This window comes from Copadichromis virginalis, linkage group LG19 (assembly GCF_057382275.1).
Source record: "Copadichromis virginalis isolate Kocher_CV1m ecotype Utaka linkage group LG19, C_Virginalis_male_GT1.1, whole genome shotgun sequence".
In the NCBI taxonomy this organism is placed as follows: domain Eukaryota; kingdom Metazoa; phylum Chordata; class Actinopteri; order Cichliformes; family Cichlidae; genus Copadichromis; species Copadichromis virginalis.
The window spans coordinates 18,422,692-18,432,132 of NC_140636.1; positions in this window are offsets into that span (position 1 = coordinate 18,422,692).

The following is a 9,441-nucleotide window of genomic DNA, read 5'->3' on the forward strand; positions in this document are numbered from 1 at the left end:
ACTGACATAATAATGTTTCGTGACACAATGAATGACACCAAAATGTTCATTTGCCAAAAATGGGGTTGATAATTACAAGAGATAATCAGGAGCTGGTTCTTATTTAGAATAATTTCAAATTGTGTCATTCCTGAGAGTAATTCAGCTTTAATAATTGCTGACTAAATGCCTGAATGTGAAAGCACTACTAATTGTGGAAAGGGATTTTATAAAGTGTTTTTGCATGTTTTCCTAAATCGCAGTGTTTTGAACGCTCATGGCCACTGAAGTAACCAATTTGTATCAATCAAGCAGTAAAAACAGTATATTGTCCAGCCTATGTTTAAGTAAAGCTGGAGAATATCTAGGCTTGGGACTAAATTTTCAGGATGTTTCCTACATATTGCACAGTAACGCCATACAAGCAGGGCTACAAAACTGTCTCACACCCGGCTTTTGGGAAGTCTGACCACAATGCCTCATTCCTCAGTATAAACAAAACATACAGAGGGAAGAAGTAACCATGAGGGAGGTGAAACACTGGTCTGCCCAATCTGAAGCTAAGCTACAAGACGTCCCAGTCTACATCGTTGAGTGCATGTTCAGAGCATGCGCAGTCGACATCAACGAGTTTAGGGGAGTAGCAGTAAGCTTTGTCAACATGCTAGCGGGGAGATCATCCCCACTGCGAGAGTCACCACATTCCCAAACCAGAAAACATGGGTGGACAGATCGATCCGCGTTGCAGTGAACGCCAGGACCGCCACCTACAAAGCGGGTCTCGCCACTGGCGATATGAGCGCCTACAAAGCGGCCTCATTAAGTGCGCGGCGCGTAGTGAGAGATGCCAAATGCTGGTGGTGAAAGCGCGTGGAGTCTCACTTCCACCAGGGTGATACACGAAGCATGTGGCAGGGACTACGCACCATTACGCATTACAAAACCAGGGACACTGCGCCAATCAACGCAGACTGTGCATTCACCAATGACCTGAACCAATTCTACGCCCATTTCGAGATTAGCCAGGCGGCTAATGGTAACTACCGCCTGACAACTGAGGACAGTGACATCATAAGCGAGAGAACCGTGATCAGCATCGCGGAGCACGATGCCCGAGCGGCTCTGAGGAGAGTGAACACAAGGAAAGCGGCGGGTCCAGATGGCAACACCGGCCGTCTGCTGCACTAACCAGCTAGCAGGTGTGTTCACTTCCATCCTCAATGAGTCCCTGGCAAACTCTGTGGTCCCCACATGCTTCAAGAGATCCACCATCATCCCTGTGACCAAGAACAACAAGCCCTCATGCCTGAATGACTACCGGCCAGTTGCACGGACCTCGGTAGTAATGAAGGTGATTAGCTTCCCAAACAGCACAGATCTGCTGCAGTTCGCCTACCAAGCCAACAGATCCACAGAGGAAGCCATCGCCCATGCCCTGCACACCACCCTTAGCCACGTGGACAAGAAACAGGGTAACTATGTGAGACTGCTGTTTGTTGATTAGAGTTCAGCGTTTAACACAGTAGTGCCCGGTAAACTGTTCACAAAGCTGAGGGATCTAGGAACAGCTGTCTGTGTGGATGGGTGTTGGACTTCTTTACTGGCAGAACTCAGGTGGTGAGGGTGGGTAGATGCGTCTCTAACAGCATCACCATCAACACGGGAGCACCACAGGGGTGTGTACTCTTGCCACTGCTCTACTCCCTCTATACTTCAGACTGTGTGGCCACCCATGGCTCCAACACCATTGTGGTGTTGGGGGCCATCTCCAACATCGATGAGGCGGCCTACATTGATGAAGTGAAGAATCTGGCATCATTGTGTCCAGGATAACCACCTCCAGCCGAACGTCGGCAAGACCAAGGAGCTAGTGGTGGATTTCAGAAGGAGTCAGCACAGGGACTACAAGCTCATTATTATCAATGGAGCTCCAATGGAGAGGGTGCAGTCCTTCAAGTATCTCAGTGTCCACATCTCCTCAGACCTGACATGGTCTGCCCACATTAAGATACAGTCCAAAAAAGCTAGGCAGCTCCTGTACCACCTCTGACAACTGAGGAAGTTCAGGGTCTTGCCACTGATCCTCAGGACTTTCTATGCAGGCGCTGTGGAGAGGATCCTCACACAGAACATCCATTACTGGTTTGGGAACAGCTGTGTTAAGGACCAAAAGGCTCTTCAGAGAGCGATCCAGACAGCAGAACACTGCTGCAGGACTGCTCTCCCCCTTCAGGACATCTACACCAGGAGATGCTGGACTAGAGCAGCTCAGATACTAAAGGACTCATCCCATCCTGGCAACAAACTGTTCCGACTTTTGTTCCACACAATGCCACTTACTGCACATAATGCCCCCCCAAATATATATTCACTGAATGTACATAATTTTCTGCTTTCCCCTTTTGCACAGTTATGGAGTGTATCAGGATACATTTCACTCCGTGTTGTACTTGTATAACTACAGGGAGTGCAGAATTATTAGGCAAGTTGTATTTTTGAGGAATAATTTTATTATTGAACAACAACCATGTTCTCAATGAACCCAAAAAACTTATTAATATCAAAGCTGAATGTTTTTGGAAGTAGTTTGTAGTTTGTTTTTAGTTTTAGCTATTTTAGGGGGATATCTGTGTGTGCAGGTGACTATTACTGTGCATAATTATTAGGCAACTTAACAAAAAACAAATATATACCCATTTCAATTATTTATTTTTACCAGTGAAACCAATATAACATCTCCACATTCACAAATATACATTTCTGACATTCAAAAACAAAACAAAAACAAATCAGCGACCAATATAGCCACCTTTCTTTGCAAGGACACTCAAAAGCCTGCCATCCATGGATTCTGTCAGTGTTTTGATCTGTTCACCATCAACATTGCGTGCAGCAGCAACCACAGCCTCCCAGACACTGTTCAGAGAGGTGTACTGTTTTCCCTCCTTGTAAATCTCACATTTGATGATGGACCACAGGTTCTCAATGGGGTTCAGATCAGGTGAACAAGGTGGCCATGTCATTAGTTTTTCTTCTTTTATACCCTTTCTTGCCAGCCACGCTGTGGAGTACTTGGACGTGTGTGATGGAGCATTGTCCTGCATGAAAATCATGTTTTTCTTGAAGGATGCAGACTTCTTCCTGTACCACCGCTTGAAGAAGGTGTCTTCCAGAAACTGGCAGTAGGACTGGGAGTTGAGCTTGACTCCATCCTCAACCCGAAAAGGCCCCACAAGCTCATCTTTGATGATACCAGCCCAAACCAGTACTCCACCTCCACCTTGCTGGCGTCTGAGTCGGACTGGAGCTCTCTGCCCTTTACCAATCCAGCCACGGCCCATCCATCTGGCCCATCAAGACTCACTCTCATTTCATCAGTCCATAAAACCTTAGAAAAATCCGTCATGAGATATTTCTTGGCCCAGTCTTGACGTTTCAGCTTGTGTGTCTTGTTCAGTGGTGGTCGTCTTTCAGCCTTTCTTACCTTGGCCATGTCTCTGAGTATTGCACACCTTGTGCTTTTGGGCACTCCAGTGATGTTGCAGCTCTGAAATATGGCCAAACTGGTGGCAAGTGGCATCTTGGCAGCTGCACGCTTGACTTTTCTCAGTTCATGGGCAGTTATTTTGCGCCTTGGTTTTTCCACACGCTTCTTGCGACCCTGTTGACTATTTTGAATGAAACGCTTGATTGTTCGATGATCACGCTTCAGAAGCTTTGCAATTTTGAGACTGCTGCATCCCTCTGCAAGATATCTCACTATTTTTGACTTTTCTGAGCCTGTCAAGTCCTTCTTTTGACCCATTTTGCCAAAGGAAAGGACGTTGCCTAATAATTATGCACACCTAATATAGGGTGTTGATGTCATTAGACCACACCCCTTCTCATTACAGAGATGCACATCACCTAATATGCTTAATTGGTAGTAGGCTTTCGAGCCTATACAGCTTGGAGTAAGACAACATGCATGAAGAGGATGATGTGGACAAAATACTCATTTGCCTAATAATTCTGCACTCCCTGTATGCATGTGACAAATAAAGAATCTTGAATTTGCTAATTCATGTTCTGCAATGTGGTGAGACTATTTCTATCGTTTCATGTGACTTACCTTTGTAAAATTGCATCCAGACAAACCATTAGACTTCTGGAACAATTCCCCTTTGGTCAAACAAGACCAGTGTGGAGATTTTAGCCATAATACACAGCACCACGGTAGCCAGAACTGAAACACCATACCACCACAATCACTTCATACCAACTGTGAAGTACGGTGCTGGAGGGGTGCTGCTGTGGATTTGTATTTCAGCCATAGCACCTGGGCACTTTACATTCATCGTGTTGACTACCAACTCCTCTATACCAAAGTACTCTGGAGTCAAACATGGGCCCATCTGTCCAACAGCTAAAGCTAGGACAAAACTGAGTCATGAAACCGAACAATGATCCCAAGTACAATCCACTATAGAACAGAATGGCCACAAAGGAAAAGAGTCACAGTGGTGCAAATCTCAGCTTACCAGAAATAATGTGGTGGGAACTAAAGAAAGCTGTGAATAAATCAATGCCTGAAAACCGAAATGAACTAAAGCAGCATTTTAAGGAAGAGTGAGCTAAAATTCCTTCAGAAGAATGTGAGTGACTGATAAAGTCATGCAGAAAACATTTACTTCAAGTTGCTTCAAATTATTGGCGATAAAATCTTTTTTACGGGCTAGTGAATCATGGAGTGTATGTAATTATCACACACTGCTTCTGCACTTTGGTTTATATTATATATTTCTTAAATAAATAAATAAATAACGAAAGTGTAATATGTCATTTGTTGCGTATACATTATGTTAAGACATCATCATGTTTACTGCGTCCACACAAGCTTAGAATTAGCAGAGGTTATAGATCATTTTTCCTATTTTTTGATTCGATCCTGTATATCCAGATTAAAACATATGTAATCTATCTCAAACTCAGTACACTCACACAAAAGAGGCACTTGAGCATGACCACGATGCCACAGAATGCTTTCTACATCTTCACTAGACACTGAACAGAAACTCTGAACTATAGAAGAGGCAGTGAGTGGGAGAAGGGGAAAACAGGAGTGGGTGAGTCAGCTGTTGGAGCAAACTATTCAGAACCAAGACATACTAAACAAAATTGTGCAGCCTCTTTACTACATGAATGTCATATATCATTTCTCATTCATGACGGTTCCATGCATCACTATGTTTCTATTTGTTGATCACTGTAAACTGCCTAAGCCTATGTAACACAGAGAAATTTATTCAATAAAATGTATATCCTAATTCTCGATCATTTATTGATATAAAAAAAGAAAAAAAAACTGCTATGCATACCTGATTTCACTATCCAGTTCTTACATGGCAGATGAAAAGTCCAAGGATTGGCAAAATAACTGAAATGCAAACCCTGTATTACCAGATTTCATAGTAATCTTCACGATGACTCAAAACACATCATTAAATATACCCTGAGAACAATGAATGTCATAATAAAATACATATACAATATCCAAGTTAATCCGTGTGTCCGCCTGCCCGACCATCTGTTTGTCTGTCTACCCATTCATCTATCCCTTACTGTAGATGTTAAATCATGAAAAACTTCTGACCTATAAATTATCATGCTGCATTCTCTAGCAGCCCTTGGTGAATATAAACTTCTTGGTGACACTTTAGGAGTAAAAGGAAGTCCAAAGCATAGATGAAGGCTTAAACCTCTGGCTAGAGCTGGAGTTTGTAAAGCAATAGATGGTTATCTTACGTATATTTTAATCCATTGTGCATGAGCTGACAAACCAACATTGCGTTTTCAGAATGACAACACTATAGTGGTAAAGAAAAAAAACAACAAAAAAAAACACCCAGTAGTGCAGTATTCAAATAAAACTAATGTAAGCAGGCAGACTTTCCCGAGCTTATGAACTCAATCCACTTGGCCCTCGGTTACTGCACTGTTCTTTTGAAACCATTTAAATTCAGCACAATTTGAACTATTTCTTTGTGAAGCAAACAGGAGCAGCAAATGCCAACACCGCCATTTTTGTGTGCCAAATAAAATATTTTGAACAGCATTTCCTTTTTCTCCCATTTTCCATTTACTTTTGTCATGTGCCTGCATCAGTATGAGCAACTGTTTACATTGGTAATGCAGTGCTGTCAATGTGGCTGCCTGCAAGTGTGTCTTAAGAAAGGGATAGTCTGATGTTATAAAAAGTATATGGTTTATTTTTCATTACATGTTTGTCACTGTGGCTGCTGAGATATGTTTTTGAGTTTATTCATTATTCTTCATAAAATGATGTATTCATATGATGCACATCTGTTCTGTTGCGGGTGTTGATCAATCATTTCAGGGTTCCTTGAAATAAAAAGAAATAAAAATAATCTCCCTCTCTCTCTTTCTGTTCCAGCAACATTCCAGTAGCTAGCACAAAATCGAATGTGGCGTAGAGGAAGCTAATATCAAAGCACAGCGTTTTGCTAATTCACTGAAGCTTATTTGTATGTTTTCAGCAGTTTTAGTCAAGTGAGTTCACACTGTGGAAAAACAGGGACGTCTATCTCACTTCATTCATGTGCAGTAACATTATGTGTTTTCACCAGCTCCATTAATATTTCACTTCATCTCTTATCGGTTCAGCTTTACGTAATGTGACCGTAAACAGCAGCATGATGTAGCCTATGACACTGAGCTTAAGTGAGACTAGTGCACATAAATTAGGTAAATAACTTGAATATGAGCTTTTATTTTTATCCATTTTTGTTCTGTTGTCATTTGGTCTGTTACTAATTTATACCAATTCAGTAAATGTATCCTCTTGGTTGCATTTAATCGCTGCAAGGTTTGAGAAGCAATGTTCAAGTTAAGGTTGCCTTAAAGACAAATGAATAATTCCCAGGCTGCTCCTCACAGAGGGAGCTCATTGATTTATCACTGGTATTGGATCAGCACACAAAACGAGTAGAAGCCCTATGCCAAGGTATCTGTTAGGTATAAACTGGTATAAACCGATTACCTCATTATAACACAATTGACAGCTGGACTTGCCACAGCATCACGCTTTACAGGTACAAACGTTCTGCTGCTAACCACAGTCAAAACAAGTGTACTGTGAAGTAAATGTAATGTATGAATGAACATTTTGGGTAAAGCTTCTCGCGTAAGCTTCTGCCCTGCGACTGTTATCACTGCACTCAGCGGATGAACATTATCTGCAGTGGGATACACAAGGCAGTGATTAAAGGTCTGTCTATATTCATAGCTGAAGTCACAGCAGAAAGAGAGCCAGCGGGGTCATTACAGGATAAAGGCAGATAGTAAATTAAACCTGGAGAACTTCTCTTCTAATCTCTTTCTTGTTCACCATTGCTTTTCTCAACTTGTCCCTCTGACACCTCTGACAGGGATCTTTGTAGCCTCCCCATCTCACTTCTTGTTTATTTCTTTTCTTACACTAAATTTAGGAATTTAGGAAATGTTACTCTTATTAACTTTTAAATGAAAACAAAAAGAAAGTAAACATTTGCACACAAAAGTATGAGAAAATTATAGTGAGTAATTTCTCTCTGTTAGCATTCTTGTATCACAATTTTAAGCTAATGTAGAGATACAGAGATAACTATTAAATGAAATTTGTGGATCCAATGTAAAACAGAGGAATAGTAAAAACATTTTTTAACAGCTGGCCCCTGCATAAATGCCTAAAATCCTAAAATCTTTCCCAAAAATGGATTTAAATTCTTAAATAGATAATTTACATTTGAGTGTACTGTAAAAGAAAATAACACCATGTCCTCTAAGCTGTAACTGTTGGGTTAAATGAAAGGTTCATTTATCCTAATTATTGTTTGAAGTTTGAATTCCTTATAGGGCTTGGAAATTATGGTTTATGGATTTATGATTTCAGAAGCTTCCGTCAAGGTTCACAATTTGTTTACATTGATCTAAACTAAAAGAGTCTAAACTAAAACTTTAATTTCTTCCATGATATGATGATTATTTTGATGGTTCTGACTGAAGAAGGCTCTCTGTGTTTGAGTGCAGAATTACAGTAAACTTCAGTTTACTCTAATCATACATCAGTGTTGCTGTTATGAAGTGATGCACCAGACAATAAGCACCACACAATACCAGCTAAAGGTGCTAAAAGGTGTTACCTAAATGTTTTTTTTTTGTTTTTTTTTTACACTGAGCGTTACTAATAAGGGTGTCAGAACTCATGAGACAGTTCTATAATTGGATCTAAAATATGACTTAGACACAGTATATATTTATACGTTGTTATAATTCATTAGATTGTGATAGACAGGACTGAAGATGAAGAACAGCTAATGATCCACGACCTCACTAACAGTGAGCTTTAAATACAGGGAGATTTAAATTACACTCAGTCACTGCGGTTCATTTCAACAACTACCAGGTTGCAAATGAGACAGTCATTGCAAGTGAGTGCAATAATTACCAAAAATAAAAGATGCCAAAAAAGGGGGTTGTCTTATTCTTTACTATCCTTGTTAAATCTGTAACACACAAGCTGCAGACTGTGTCAGTTAGGATTCTTTGTCTTTGTATCAGCACATATAAAAACAGCTATGACCCCAATCAAAAGTCACAACATTAAAAGGAGATTGATAAAAACAAGGATTTTAGTTAAATGAATATATGTCCTAGTTTAAACGTCTGAGGATCTGTAATCAGTACTTTGTTGCTGGCCATCTAATAGACAAAAGAAAATGAGATTCATCCTCTAGGGATTGGCGATTCCACATTAATCCAATATCTATTAAGATAGTCAGTCTGGATCAAAATGGTAGACTGGCCTACCGACAGCTAACTGATTCACTAACCTTAAAGCTACGCTATGAGAATAGATTAAAAATAGTTCATCCGCAGCCTCAGTCACACGGACCTAGAGACGGGTCGGTGACCCCGAGAAATATCTAGTCGGTAGGGAAAAATGTGTATTTATTCATTCAGCAGAGTGGTACTGATACTTAAAAATATGGAATATTAGAACGTTAACTGGAAACAGAATGTTTAACTTTACAGTATAAGTTCTGCTGTAATGCTAAATCCAACACATTTCAAAAGCAGCAACTTTGACTTTGAAGACAAACGGTGGCTGTTTCCGGTTTGTGTTTCACTCTGTTCGTGATTTCATTTCTGTAGTTTGCATGGATCTCAGGTAACCTGCTAGCAATAATAACACAGGATTTAAGTGAAGACTTTGCAGCACATAATATATGAATGATAATGTTTCCTAAATACTGTATATGTAAGTATTTGTAAATACTTTGTGAACAATAAATAAGTATTCGTGTGGCCCTTAATGTTAAATTATTGTCTGAGTGTACAGAGACAGACAGAAAACACTACTGCCCTCCCAAATAGTGCTCTCTGAGCAAAGCAGATCAATACAATGGAGTTTACTCAGATTAA